A 16,073-nucleotide genomic window follows, 5' to 3' on the forward strand; every position below is an offset into this window, starting at 1 on the left:
CTGCCATTATTAGGATATTATTAGGATACTGTAGATCTGAGAACCATTGGATGGTGGAATGGGCCATTTGCACAATTGTGTTCTGCTGTGATCTGTATGCCAGGGCTGTTTTATTGCCCAAGTCCATTCAGACATCCACAAAAATATTTGCTTTGTAACATTAAATTAAGCTCAGAGTTACCAAAATATTTAGTTTTGAGTATTACATGCTCCCCGGTCTATTAATGTTTATCTGTCCTAGCTGGGCAACTGAAATAATAAATAGATTGGATCCTGCTAGGGGAACCAAGGCGGTACATAGAAAACAAAAATAGAAATGCAGGCTCGCTCACACAAACATATTTGTGTCGCTGATCTACTTCTTTTTATACTGACCTTTCCACAGTGGTACATTTAGAATATAAAAAGAAGATTTGGAAGCATGCCACCCTCCACTCAGCAGTGACCCACAGCCCAGGCGTAGTGCTGACGGGGCCAACGTGAGAACATGGACTAATATCACTAATGCTTGGATGCTGCAGTACATAGACCCCAGCTAATGTCCTCCAAAATAGTCTCAGTAGGTGGCTGCTGACAACAGAGGTAAAGATCAGTACGTTCACTACATGTAAGATGTGGCCTGCAGTGATTGGTCAGGCAGATTACTAGCAGGTTTGTGTGTTTTATACGGGTTTAGAGAATGAGACACCTGAAGAGCTGTATTGTATAGTTACAGATGTGTCCACATACATCTTCCTTGTGCGTTAAACAGCCATTCCAGTCACGCCATGCCGTGACTCAGTAGCACTGAGTGTCTTTTTGTGCAACTTTTCCCTTCAAATGCATATTATTTGCACAACGATGTAGATAGGACGCACAAGCAGTGTCTGATGATTAAAATGATATGCGGCATGCCTGTATTCTGTGTGCGACTGCGGCTGTATCTGCATGCAAAATGCTACGTTACAGTGTTACAGCCGCTGACACTGTAACGTTGTATTTCTACTTCAGGGTCCATAGGGTATCCACAGGATACCTTGGGGTATAGGTGTGACGTCAGTCGCAGGGCACCAAAGAGTTAAGCTTTCAGCCTCCCAGGATGCACTAGGTCCCCCTCCTATACCCCGCCCCCGGGCCAAGGCACCTCAGTTTAGTTTGGTGCCCGGCCGGAGTCGGGTGCACCTGTTGGAGTGGGGGCTAGAAGAGCCCCTGAAGCTTTTTCTTCATGCAGCTGTGGCTGCACATCTGGATGAACAGCATGGACAGTCAGTCCTGACGTCCATGCTGTCTTCCCTACACCCCGCCGGTACCAGAACGCCGGTACTGATCCGGGGATGCTGGTGGGCGTCTGGGGTCACAGCTAGCGGTGACCCCAGATGCTCCGGACCATGGCCGGATTCAAGGGGGACAGAGGTAAGCAGCGGGGTCCCGCGGTGGGTCCCCGCTGATCACATGGTCCTAAGTCCCCAGGCAGGGGGCTCCCTGGGGACTGGCTGCAGCGTGGAGCCAGGCGACCAACCTGCGCTTCCACTACCCCCTGGGACAGCGGACCGCAGCAGAGCGGTAGCGCTGCAGCGTCCCAGGGGTTAAATGCATGCCAGGGGAGCGCGCCTTCCCTGTCTCACAGCCGGCGCCTCCCCCGCTGCACACAGCCCTCTCTGCACTGTGCTGACTGGTCCTGTGTCAGCGCTCCTCCCCCAGGCCAGCTTCTCTCTGCTCCTCGGCGGCCATCTTCTCTGCAACGCATGGTGAACGCTGCTGGAAGTCTGGAAGGAAGCATCGTGGTCTGGGTCCCCCCGCATACCTCTCCTCCGCTGTGGCTCAGGTCTGTGTATGCAGCGCTGTGTCCTACCAGGCCCTGTGTCTGTGTAGTTGAGTGATCAGCGCTGTTAGTGCAGGAATTGTTATTTCTCTGCATTGTATGTGACTGTGCTAGCGCTGCCTGTAACTTTTCTTCTCTAAACTGTCAGCTTTATTACTGTCCCTGTTCTTTCTGCTAAAGCCCTTGCGGTGCGGTGCTGCAGGGTGGTCTCTCGCCTATTTAATACTTAATTGGTGAGAGAGGTCACATACGTGGTGCCATCATGTCTGAAAGTGATTTTCCCCTCCGGCTACAGTGTACCACGTGCAAAGTACCGTTAGCGGAGGGGGAGGGTAGCGCGGAGGGCCTTTGCCGGCAGTGTTTGTCCATGGCGCGACCTATTATGGTTACAGCACCGGTACAGGAGCCGCCCTGGGCTTGTTTCGCTCAGGCGTTAACAGCTTTAGTGGGCCAGTTAGCTCCGCAGCCCGCGTTTACTCCGATGGGTTTGTCCCAGCAGTCTGTGGTGTCGTCACCCATGCAGGGGTTCCCACGACAATTGGTGGTACCCCACAGTCTCCCTATTTCCCCGCTCCCGGGTTCTCAGGAGCCAGCGTGGGTTAACTCCCTGACGAGTTCTGTACAGCACTTGTCGGATGTGTTGCAAGGGGAGTCTGTGATGCGGCCTCATAAAAGGCCGGTGGCGTCTCTGTCCGCTCCTTAGGAGGATGACGAAGGGACGTCTGATGATGGGGAGATTCTGGATCCTTACGATCAGGAACCTTTCCATACTAAGGACGCTGATGCTAAGTCCAAAGTATATATTCCTGGACTTATTCGGGCGGTCCGCACAGCCTTGGTGATTGAGGACGAAGTTCCCCCAGCGGCTAAATCTAAGTATGCCTTTTTCAAAGATGTGAAGGGCGATGCCACAGTCTTTCCTCTTTCGGGTCAGTTGGTGGACCATTTAGAGGAGGCGTGGAAACAACCTGGCAAAAGATACCAGCCGCAGAGACGCCTGGCGGTGGCTTATCCGTTCGCGGATAATTATTTTGCTAAGTGTGAATCCCCTCCACAGGTGGATTCTCACGTGACCCGTCTTGTCCGTAGTGCCACATTGCCGATGCCATCCATGTCCTCCCTTAAGGATGCTACGGACCGCAAGGTAGAAATCTGCCTGAAGTCCGCTTATTCCCTTGCAGGGGGGGCAGCACGGCCGGCTATGGCCATTTGCTGGGTTGCCAGAGCGTTGGAGCGCTGGGCGGATTCATTAGAGGCTTCTTTTGAATCCGACTGTCCGGCCGAACAGGCGGAGTTGATTGGCAATCTCCGTGATTCGGCCACCTACATCAACGAGGCGGCTCTAGACATTAGTACTCTGGTGTCTAGAATTTCTTCAGCAGCGGTAGCTGCTCGTCGCACCTTGTGGCTGCGATCCTGGAAGGCGGACGCAGATCCAAGAAAGGTCTGGAAGCGTTGCCGTTTACCGGAGAAGTTCTCTTCGGTCCGGATCTGGATAAGATTGTGGCCACGCTGGCGGCAGCCAAATCTGCTTGTCTCCCGTCGGCCGCTGCTCCTTCTGGTTCTGGACCATCGTCCTTTCGGTCATCTAGGGCCCAGGGCAGGCCCAAACCACAGTTGTTTCCTCGACAGGCTGGCCCTAAGAAATCGGTCAAGCCCCGGAAACAGGCATGGAGTACCAGACGTCCGGCCCCCAAGCCAGATGACAAGCCTGCGGCCTGACGGTCCGGGTCTCCCCTTGGGGGATCCCAGGGTGGGAGGCCGCCTGCTGCAGTTCTCCCGGTGTTGGTCGTTCACTACGACAGACACTTGGGTTCTGGAGGTGGTCTCTCACGGGTACGCCCTCTCCTTCCGGCACAGACCCCCGGCTCGATTCTTCACCACGGGTCTACCATCAGACCGGAACAAGGCTACGGAGCTGCGGAAGGTATTGCACACTATGCTCCAGGCTGGAGTTATAGTGCCTGTTCCATTCTCCCAGAGGGGCCAGGGTTTCTATTCAAATCTATTTTTGGTACAGAAACCCAATGGGTCATATCGTCCGATTCTCAACCTCAAAGCACTCAACAAGTCTTTGCGGGTCCCGAAGTTTCGGATGGAGACCCTACGGTCCATCATTCTGGCGCTGGAACCTGGGGACTACATGGTGTAATTGGACATACAGGACGCTATGGTGGTCATGGCGGCTTCTCTGCGGCTGCAAGGAGTCCGCATGTTGCCGTACTTGGACGACCTGTTATTGGTGGCAGGATCTCCAGAGCTCCTGTTACACCACTTGGACCTGACCATTGCACTGCTGCAACGGCACGGCTGGCTAATCAACTGGCAGAAGTCCACTCTAATCCCGTCTCGGAGGATTCTGCATCTTGGAGCCTTATTGGACTCGGGACAGCAAAGGATCTTCGTGACGGAGGACAAGATCTCTGCTTTACAGTCAAGGGTGCGCAGTTGTCTGCACAGCCGCCGGGTGTCCTTACACTCTGCGATGAGGTTACTGGGCTCCATGGTGTCGGTGTTCGACATGGTGGAATACGCCCAGTTTCACTCCAGACCTCTGCAGCACCTGATCCTGTCCAAGTGGAACGGGCTGCCTCAGTCTCTGAAGTTCCAGACGATTGTGCTCACCCCGGAGGTTCGCCTGTCCCTTGCGTGGTGGTTAAAGACGACCCACCTCAACAAGGGACGTCCGTTCTGGGTTCCAAATTGGGTCCTGTTGACAACGGACGCCAGTCTTCGGGGCTGGGGAGCAGTTTCGGGTCCACACTTGTTCCAGGGCAGGTGGACGCCGACAGAAGCGGAGCTTCCAATAAATATCTTGGAACTCCGTGCGGTCTTCAATGCTCTCCTGCAGGCACAGCGGTTTCTCCAGGGTCACCCGGTGCAGGTCCAGTCGGACAATGCTACCACCGTGGCCTACATAAACAGGCAAGGAGGAACTCGCAGTCGGGCGGCTCTCGTAGAGGTCTCTCGGATCCTGGTTTGGGCGGAGCGCAATCTTCCGGCCATATCAGCGGTCTTCATCCCGGGAGTGCTAAATTGGGAGGCAGACTTTCTAAGTCGCCAGGACGTTCATCCAGGGGAATGGTCCCTGCACCCGGACGTTTTTCAACTACTGGTGGACAGGTGGGGTCTTCCAGAAATCGACCTCATGGCGTCCCGGCAGAACAACAAGTTGCCGGTGTACGGGTCTCGCACAAGAGACGAAGGGGCGTCTCTGGTGGATGCTCTGTCCGTCCGGTGGACGTTCAGGTTCGCATACCTGTTCCCTCCGGTCTCCCTTCTTCCACGGGTAATCCGGAAATTCAAACAGGAAGGAGGGACGCTCCTGTTGATAGCTCCCGCGTGGCCCAGACGGCACTGGTTCTCAGACCTTCAGGGTCTGTCCGTGGACAGTCCTCTGCGGTTGCCGCTACGACCGGACCTTCTGTCTCAGGGTCCTTGTCTTCACCCGGACCTGACTCGGCTGTCTTTGGCGGCGTGGCTGTTGAGACGGCCATGCTGAGGTCCTGGGGGTTTTCCAGCTCTGTGGTGCGTACCATGTTACGAGCTCGGAAACCGTCTTCCGCGAGGATATACCATCGCGTGTGGCATACGTTCTTCCAGTGGTGTCGACCGAGAGGTTATGCACCGCGGGAGTTTCGTCTGTCTCGGATTCTCGCCTTCCTGCAAGTGGGACTAGATCATGGGCTTCGCCTTGCTTCTTTGAAGGTACAGGTTTCGGCCCTATCTGTCTGGTTTCACCGTAGGATTGCTACAATCCTGGATGTGCGCACCTTTATGCAAGGTGTTCTCCGTATTCAGCCGCCCTTTGTTCCACCTGTGGCGCCTTGGGATTTGGCTGTGGTCCTGAGGGCTCTCCAAGGACCGCCGTTTGAACCACTGGGCTCAGTGGATATTAAATGGCTAACAGCTAAGACTGTTTTCCTTCTGGCCGTTGCTTCAGCCAGACGTGTTTCTGAGTTAGGGGCTCTTTCTTGTAGACCCCCTTTCTTGGTTTTTCATGGGAACAGGGCAGTGCTCCGCACTCGGCCCGAGTTTCTTCCCAAAGTTGTTTCCCAGTTTCATGTTAACGAGGAAATAGTTGTTCCGGCCTTTAAATCACCGGGTCTTTCCGTGGGTGAGGCCTCTTTGGATGTTGTGCGGGCCTTAAGGACTTATGTTGACCGCACTTCTTTGTTTAGGAAGTCGGACGCTTTGTTGTCCTCTATGGCTTCTGTAAAAAGGGTTGGCCTGCTTCAAAGCAAACTTTGGCAGCCTGGATCCGTATGGCTATTTCTGAAGCTTATCTTCATGAAGGCCTACCGGTCCCTCCTTCTCTGAAGGCTCATTCCACTAGGTCTGTGGGTCCTTCGTGGGCAGCTCGACGTGGTGCCTCGGCAGTTCAGATCTGCAAGGCTGCTACGTGGTCTTCTGTCCATACCTTCGTGAGGTATTACAGGTTTGACACCTTCGCCTCTCAGGATGCTTCCTTCGGGCGGCGGATTCTCCTTTCTGCACAGGAGCGTCCCCACCCTTAAAGGATACTGCTTTGGGACATCCCCAAGGTATCCTGTGGATACCCTATGGACCCTGAAGTAGAAAATATGAGATATGGTAAGAACTTACCCTTGTTATCTCTATTTCTACGAAGTCCATAGGGTTCCACAGGACTCCCGCCCTGTCGCACCTGTGCTGCAGATGGGCTTTGCTCTGGTCACCGGTTTTCCGTCTCCCTCTGGTGAGAATGTGATTCTTGTATGTGTCCAGATCTTTGTTCTCTCTCTTCCTTCTCCTCCTCCGGCCTATGGCTTGGTAACTAACTGAGGTGCCTTGGCCCGGGGGCGGGGTATAGGAGGGGGACCTAGTGCATCCTGGGAGGCTGAAAGCTTAACTCTTTGGTGCCCTGCGACTGACGTCACACCTATACCCCAAGGTATCCTGTGGAACCCTATGGACTTCGTAGAAATAGAGATAACAAGGGTAAGTTCTTACCATATCTCATATTTTCGCATTCAGATACAGCCGCTGTTACTGTATATCACGAAAGTGAATAAAACACATTCGTAGGGAAAAAGTTGCATGAAAAGATCGTCAGAGCTACCGAGTTGCACGGCACTAACACAACGCTTTCTCCCTGTGCGCTAGACAACACAATTATATAATAGATACAGAGTTAATAGATATTGTGATGTACACTGTTCATCTCAGCCAATCAGCTCTTCCCCATTCATTTCTATAGAGTGACCGGGAGGGACCCGATCACATTTGCGAGGCGACAGTTTGACGGGATTTTTATTTTGAAAAGACTCGTGGATGCTATACATGGACCGAAGAGGACCCGATCCAAGGATTTTGTGAGTATAATAGTGGTGAACGAGGAATGTGCAGGGGAGTGTTTTTCTCAATAAAAAAATCCAACATTCGGTGTCCCATGTCTTGTTTTTACAGGAGTGTATCTAGGGGTCCGAGAGCCCCTGGCAAAGTAAGTAAACAGACACCGTGGTGGCTGTACGGGTGGCAAAAGCCCCCCCCCCTCCTCCCCCCCCGTCCACTCCCCTGTCGTCTGGAACTGATTCTTCCGACTGAGAGATCAGCAGCAGCACAGACTTTTGACAGACAGCACTCGGGCAAATGCAGGATTTCCTTGTGGGGGGGGGGGTGTTATATATCTATATATATATATATATATATATATATATATATATTTATATATACACATAATCAAAACTGTATTCAGATTAGTGTCCTACTTGGTCTTTACTTAATTTGTAAATCTTATGCTGTATTCATCCAGTAAATGTATTATTAATATTAATTGTCCAAAAAACTGGCTTGCTATCTTGGCTTTCCACACTGAAATTGCCAGAACGTTATCAGATTAATGTTTAACTGTTAAATACTTATGAATAACTCACCCATATGGCAAAAGTGCAGTATACAACATAACTTTGTCTAGATTTGTTAGGGTCATATTTAAAACCCTAATGGTCGGTATTGTAGTTGGCATTGGGGCTTGCTAACATATTTCCTATATCGTACTTCCCAGCTTTGGAGTTTCCGGCACTCTATAGGGACATGATCATGTGCTTATGACCAAACCAATAGTAAATAATTTATATCTATATATCACACACACATACATAGCACACCACACACACATTGTACACACATAGGCCCTGATTCAGGGCCGTCCCTCTGAATTTTAGAGCGGCCACCCACAGCTATAGCGAGCGGCCAAAAAGATGGTCGCGATGGTCAAGACCATCGCGGCCATCGGGCTTGCGACGAGACCCTTGTGGTAGGGTCTCGTCTGCCACAAGCCCTGGAGTGCTGTTGGCTCTATCAGAGTCAAAAGCACTCCCACTGACATCACTTGTGATGTCAGTGGGGCCGGCCCCAGACGGTAGGCGTTCCCATGGTGGGCGTCCCTTTGGTGGGCGTGCCGTCACTCACCATCGACAGCACGCCCCCTTTGTAGCGAGACCCATAGCGATGGCTTGCCCGTCGCTATCTGGGTCTCGCGCATGCGCACGACGGAGCCGGGTCCGTCGTGCGCATGCGCACTGGCCCAACATCGACCCACTTGCGAGTGCTCAGCGCTCGCGAGCGGGTCTGAATCAGGCCCATAGATCGTACACACATACTTAACACGGCACATACAAATACATAGCACACACATAACGTACATGGCGCACCACACACACACGATCATATACCTGGGGAGGAGGTTGACGACCACAGCACCACAGAATGTGAGGAGGAAGTAGCTGTGACATAGCATGCACAGCAACTCCCCAGCTCCCTCTGAATACAGAGAGATCTGCCAATCAGAGCTCTCTGTAGCGACAGCTGCGATCACGATTGTGATTTGTATTGAGATGAAGACACATCTGTCTCATAAAAAAATAATTTGACCCATCATGGGGGGTTTCTGGCCGCTGGTGGCACCGGCGAACCTGACAAGTGCTATCTTGGCCAATAGGGAGATACGCCCCTGTGTCTGTTATTTATTTTTTTTACAGGCACCAGCAGGCCTTAATGTCCAGGCATGCTGACACTTGTGATTCTTCAAGTGCTATCATGTGAGGGCAGGCTTGCTGGGACTTGTAGTTCTGTAAAGTACAATATTATTAACTATTTAATCACTATTACTCCCACCGCCACCAGGGATGCAGTGAAGCCAAGGGCTGGTTGTGCCTCGAGAGGGGGGACCCTATTTTTTGGGAGGCCCCAACTTACCAAGGGATTTTATTCCTGATCTGCTCAGTTTGGGGCTGGCTAACCTTATGGTAAGAGGACCCCACACTATTTGCCTCCCTCCTATAGCGTTATCCCCAGGCTGGCTAAGCCCGGTGCGGGTTATTGGAAAATAGGGGAACCCCATGGTTTCCCCCTATTTTCCAATAGCAGACCAAGCTGAGAGGTCTGGGGTTGACTACTGATTTGGAGGGGGAGCTGATTGGCTGGTACTTTATTTCCATCCAAGGCTTAGTAAATAGATTCCTTAGACACAGGCCGTCAGGTGCTGCTGTGTCATTTTATTGTGACTGCAGACATTTTTAACTGTCTACATTGTGTCAGTCTACATTTTGTCCCTATGGACATTTATTTAACTGTCGACCTTACGACCCTGCCGACCTTTTGTACATGTTGACATTTTGGTTGTCGACATTTTGCTCATGTCAACATTTTTTTGTCAGTTGACATTTTGGTGTAGAAATTTTGACATTTAGAAGTTTTGACTACATCCCATGAATAATATTTCTACTGGCAAGACCTAAGAGCCTATTTAATATTGTTATTATTATCATTCATTTATATGGCGCCACAAGTGTTCCGCAGCGCCTTACAAAGTACATAAACAAATTGTAGACAAGTGACTTACAGAACAATACAATACAGGACATGGATAATATATATTGCTACATTAGCGACCATATCACCCAGATAAGCAACAGTGCATAAGCAACCAAGTGTTAGGTGCCCTAGTGGTGAGTAAGAAGTAAATTACACTATAGTAAGGAGAAGCACAAGAGGGTAGATGGCCCTGCTCGTGAGAGCTTACATTCTAAAAAGGTGGGGGAAGACAAACTGGTTTGACACAGATGGGGACGAAGGAGCATGTAGCAAGGAGTTAGAATGATAGCTGGAAGGCTTTGATGAAGTAGTGTGTCTTGAGAGCCCGTTTGAAGGATTGCAAACAGGTGGAGAGTCTGATGGGGAGTGGGAGAGAGTTCCAGAGGTGGGGTGCAGTGCGGGCAAAATCTTGGAGGCGGGAGTGGGAGGAAGTAATCAGCTGGCATGAAAGGCAGCGTGCATTAGTTGAACGAAGAGGGCGGAGAGGAGCGTGAAGGGAGATGAGATCAGAGATGTATATGGGAGAAGATTGGGTGAGGGCTTTGTGAGCGAGCATGAGAACCTTAAATTGGTTTCTAAAAGGGAAGGGGAGCCTTGTAGGAGAGAGGAGGCAGATGTAGAGCGTTTGGAGAGGAAGCTAAGCCATGCAGCAGCATTAAGGCTAGACTGGAGAGGAGAGAGATGGGATTTGGGGAGGCCAGATAGGAGGAGGTTACAATAGTCCAATCTGGAGATGACCAGTGAGTGTATGAGTGTTTTAGCAGCATCCTGGGTGAGATAGGGTCTGATCTTAGAAATATTTTTGAGATGGAAACGACAGGACTGTGATAGGTTCTGGATATGTGGTTTGAAGGAGAGGGATGAGTCCAGGATAACTTCAAGACAGCGCACCTTGGGACTAGATGAGATAGTCATTCCATCAATTGATAAAGAAGTAGTGGGAAGTGAGGTGATGTGGGAGGGTGGGAAGACTATCAGCTCTGTCTTAGACATATTAAGTTTAAGAAATCGCTGGGACATCCAGGAAGAGATAGCATAGAGACAGTTGGAGATACGAGTCAGAAGAGAGGGGGAGAAATCAGGGGAGGAAATGTAGATCTGAGTATCAGCATAGAGATGATAATGGAGGTCAAAAGAGCTGATGAGTTCACCTAAATTTAGATTTGAGAGCTACCTAATATAGGGGCCTATTCATTATGTTAATTATTGGGACTTCCGGTGGAAGGAGGCGAGCAGTGGCAGAGTTTCTTCTGCGCAACTGGGACTTCTTCCTATGGGGAAGCAGCTGGGGTGCGGGAATAAACGCCACCTAAAGATGGCAAAGGTTCCCGTAGTCAAACTCCAAAAATGTTGTTTTTTAACAGCTTGATTAATTTAGGTCCCCATACTAGTGTATGGGGGACAGCGGGCCAGATCAGCAGAGAAAGGTAAACAGGAGATATTAGTGGTATCTCCAGCGTTACCTTTATGATAAATGACCCGGACACTTAATTTATACAAAAGTAGATAAAATGTTAATTGCCACCTGCTTTGTAAAATATGAAATGATGATGACTGAACCTCATAGACTGACAGAATGAGAATCCACATACAGTACATCAATTGTATCTATTTTGACAGTATTTTGTTAACATGAACCAGATGAAATACACATGATGCTATTGTTGCTAAGCAACACTCTGACACCATCACTTGCCTCGGTATCCTGTGTGTAAGATATACATAATCACTCTGATGCTCTGTGAATGTAAGCTCCTCTGCAGCTCCTGAGCAGTTACTCCTACAGGCTGTCTGTTAACAAAAAGACAATATTTTCATGCCATACGTTACTATTACTGACTGATTGACCATTTGTTCTTAAAATCTTGGAACACTGGCTATCTCTGAAGGTTATCTGTCATACTAATTCAACCAGCAAACCCTATAATGCGAGCAGCCACATAACCAACTGCAGGATATTATGTTACATTTTAATACAATACAGTGCTATGGACACGCCTGTTCAAATCCCGACAGCGTATACCTGACAGGTTCAAGATCCCGACAGAGGCAGGTAAGTACACTAACCTCCCCTGTCACTCCTCTAACTCTCCCTTAGTGGCACCTAACCTCCTCCCCTAGTGCCTAACCCTAACCCCCTTTACCGCTCCCTATAACTATCCCTCCCAGGGGGTGCCTAACCCTCCCCCCCTAGGGGTGCCTAACCCTAATTTTACCCCCCCAAACCTAACCTCGCTAGACTCCCTAATCCTAACCCTCCACCCCCCGCGGCTAACACTAAAGGCGCCCCGTATTTAACCTTAGTACGGGATGTCGTCCTCGGCGTTCCGGCATCGCGATTATGATAGGCATCGGTATTTCGACGCCTATCATAAATCCCTAGCCGGCATTCCGCTGTCAGGATTGTGACGGTCACATAACTACATCCCGTATGAGTGGTTGCTTTTATGAGGACAGTTTGATAAGTATGTATTTACAACATGTACAATACTATGCAAAAGTTTTTGGCCGGTGTAGAAAAAATGCTGCAAAGTAAGAATGCTTTCAAAAATATAAGTGTTAATAGTTTATTTTTATCAATTAACAAAATGCAAAGTGAATAAACAAGAGAAATCTAAATCAAATCAATATTAGGTGTGACCACCATTTACCTTCAAAACAGCATCAATTCTTCTAGGTACACTTGCACAAAGTCAGGGATTTTGTAGGATTATAGGCCCTCATTCAGAGCCACTCGCTAGCGGCAGTACGCTCGTTCCGAGCGATGTTCGCACATCTGCGCATGCGTACGGTTTTTAGTACGCATGCGCGAACCAGTCAATGCGGCCGAAAATCATTTGTACGCAATATAGCGAGTGCCTGCTATTTTGAGTGACAGAATGAGGCGTATGTGGGTGGTAACAGGGGAAGGTGCTTGAAAACGGGGAGAGGAGATCCGTTCGCAGGCGTGCTTAAAGGTCAAAACGGGCGTTTTATGGGTGTGCATAATTAATATAGCAGCGTCAATGACCACGTCACTTGGTTTTTTTTAACTCAGAACTGCTCGCAAAATAGTGGTTGAAAAAACCAACCACAAGAATAGCGAGCAGTTCATACGCTCGGCGATGTACTCGATTAATCTAATAAATAGCGGACATGACGTATGGTGCGAGCGGCCAGGGGGTGTTTTTAAGAAATAAAAGAGCGTATGTTTTGCTCGCTCGTTCAGACTTAGAGGTGTGAACAGACTGCAATGTGCGAACGAATCATTTGCATAGCCACCCCTTGTTTTTGAACGAACGAACGCAAATAGCGAACGGCTCTGAATGAGGGCCATAGTCAGGTGTATGATTAGCAAATCATACCAAACAAGTGATAATTGTTATTAACTGAAACAGAAACTGGTGTAGGAGGCTTAAAAATGGGTGAGGAACAGCCAAACTCTGCTACAAAGGAGAGGTTGTGGAAGGCAGTTTCATGTCACAGGTCATACACCTGAGCACAGCAACAAGACACAAGGTAGTTATACTGTGTCAGCAAGGTCTCTCCTAGGCAAAGATTTCAAAGCAGACTGGGGTTTCAAGATGTGCTTTTCTAGCTCTTTTGAAGAAGCACAAAGAAACGGGCAACGTTGAGGACTGTAGACGCAGTGGTCGGCCAAGGAAACTTAGTACACCAGATGAAAGACACATCATGCTTACTTCCCTTCAAAATCAGAAGATGTCCAGCCGTGCCATCAGCTCAGAACTGGCAGAAACCAGTGGAACCAGATTCACCCATCTACTGTTCGGAGAAGTCTGGCCAGCAGTGGTTTTCATGGAAGAATTGCAGCCAAAAGACATACCTTTGACGTGGAAACAAGGCCAAGCGACTGAACTATGCACGAAAACATAGGAACTGGGGTGCAGAAAAATGGCAGCAGGTGCTCTGGACTGATGGGTCAAATTTTTTTATATTAGGCTGTAACAAAAGGCAGTTTGTTCACCGGAGGCCTGGAGAGTGGTACAATAATGAGTGTTTGCAGGCAACAGTGACGCATGGTCAAAATCCTTGCAAGTTTGGGGCTGCATTTCAGCAAATGGAGTTGGGGATTTGGTCAGGATTAATGATGTCCTCAATACTGAGAAATAAAGGCAGGTACTTATTCATCTTACAAAAGCTTCAGGGAGATGTCTGATTGGCTCCAAATTTATTATGCAGCAGGACAACAACCCCAAAAATACAGCCAATGTCATTAAGAACTATCTTAAGCGTAAATGATGAAAAGGCCGCCACAGAGCCCTTATCTCAACATCATCAAGTCTGTCTGGGATTACATGAGGAGGCAGAAGGATTTGAGCAAGCCTACATCCACAGAAGATCTGTGGTTAGTTCTCCAAGATGTTTGGAACAACCTCCCTGTGTGCAAGTGTACCTAAAAGAATTGATGCTGTTTTGTTGTCACACCAAATATTGATTTGATTTAGATCTCTCTTCTGTTCATTCACTTTGCATTTTGTTAGTTGATAAAAATAAACTATTAACACATCTATTTTATAAAATATTCTTACTTGGCAGCATTTTTTCCACACCTACCTAAAACTTTTGCACAGTACTGTATAATTGTGTCCATAACAAGATGGAGCATCCTGCCTTGCTCATATCTGAAACCATATTTTTTGTACAGAGCAAAGGAAGAATAAAGGAAATTCATTAAAAACTTAAACAATGACTGTAAGATATCAAGTGATCAGAATTTATTTGAATTTAACTTTCCACCACTCCTAATGCTGGGCGTACACTGCAAGATAAAATGTCTGTCAGACCGACAGACATTTTATCTGGCCGGCTGCCAGCCGCAGATGTCCGCGGCATACACTGTGAGAGAAATCTCAGTGTATAGCCCGACACCTGCGCTCCGCCCCCGGGGGAGGAGACATTTCCCTGTTCCTTCCGTAGGAAGGAACACAGGAAATGTCTGTCGGCCGCGCTGGGCATACACTGCCCGATGCGGCCGACAGTTACCGGGTAAATATCGCATCGGACGGGCATGCTGGACAATCCAGCATGCCCGACCGAGCAATATTTAACCCTCGGTCGCCCCCCCCACACGCTACAATTATCGCGGCGATCCGCCGATATCGGGCGGATCGTCCCGATAATTGCAGCGTGTATGGCCAGCATTACTTGCTCACTGCAAAATCTGAATCCGTGCAGAGATCTGCTTTTATTTCCAAGTGTGGAAAGCGGCCACTCAGTGCCCACTGGGCATTAGGCAGGAGCTAGCTTGCCCAATGGATGATCTGGCTGTGCCTGTTACCTCTTGTTTTGTTTCAATAATACAGACAAGTCAGGCCCATCACTTTCTCTGCCTGGTCTGGCTACAGGGAGATACCAGACTTTCTCACTCACTATTGCAGGAATCCCCTGGACATCCTGGGAGAGGGGGCAAGTATGGTGAACATAAGTGTCATGGGACAGCGCCGTAACTAGACTTTTTGGTGCCCTGTGCCAGAGAGAGCATTGGCGCCCCCCCTCCCATATATTTTTAAATAGGGACATAAGATAGTGCACCTGAAAAAGAGCCATGGCCTCATGGGGGAGGGCCAGGGAAAAAATAGGGCTGCCAGGAGATGCTGGGGATAAAAGAGGAGGAAGCTACAAGTGAGAATGATAATAAACAGGAAAAACTGACAGGACCAAACAGCGCCCCCTGCCCTGCGGTGCCCTGTGCCATGGCACCGGTTGTGCTATCCTACTTATGGCCCTGCATGGGGGAGATGTAGCAAGCCTTGAAGAGAGATAAAGTGGAGAAATTGACCAAAGCAACCAAACAGCTTCTAACTGTCATTTCATAGACTGTGCGAGATAAATGACAGAAGCTGATTGGTGCTTTGGGCAACTTCTCCACTTTATATCTCTCCAAGGCTTCATACATCTCCCCCATTGGGGTTAAGTTGCTCTTTTGCAGATCTGCTGCTGTCTGACAGGATAAACTATCCAGCGCTCATCCTCTGTGCTAATGTGCTACGGCTGTGCGAGTTCTTATCTATCTCTGTACCCTGGTCCTGGCTCCCTTTTGTTTCCTTTCCTTAGTGTCTCTCTTTCTTAATTTCTGGCATAGAAATAGGTAAAGATCTAGTACATGGTGTATGTAATAACTATAGACTCACAGTGCTGTGAATCCGGGCATGTGAAGCGACAGTTTAGATCTTGCAGCGATTACTGAGTCACGGTACAATGATAACAATGACTGGTGCATAATCAATCCTGGTTCAGTCCTGTTTAGACTATATAGCAGCGTTTTTCAACCACTGTGTGATGGGGTAGTCAGATGGTTGTCAAGTGTGCCGTTGCGGTCAGCTCAGCGCACTTGTACTGTAGTGTGTTTTATTCCTGCGGAGGCCAATGTACTGCATTTTATTCCTGCGGAGGCCAATGTGTGTGTGTGTGTTTTATGTGGGAGCCAATCAGGGCC

The sequence above is a fragment of the Taudactylus pleione genome, unplaced genomic scaffold (genome assembly GCF_031769625.1).
Source record: "Taudactylus pleione unplaced genomic scaffold, aTauple2 ptg000195l, whole genome shotgun sequence".
Taxonomy (NCBI): Eukaryota; Metazoa; Chordata; class Amphibia; order Anura; family Myobatrachidae; genus Taudactylus; species Taudactylus pleione.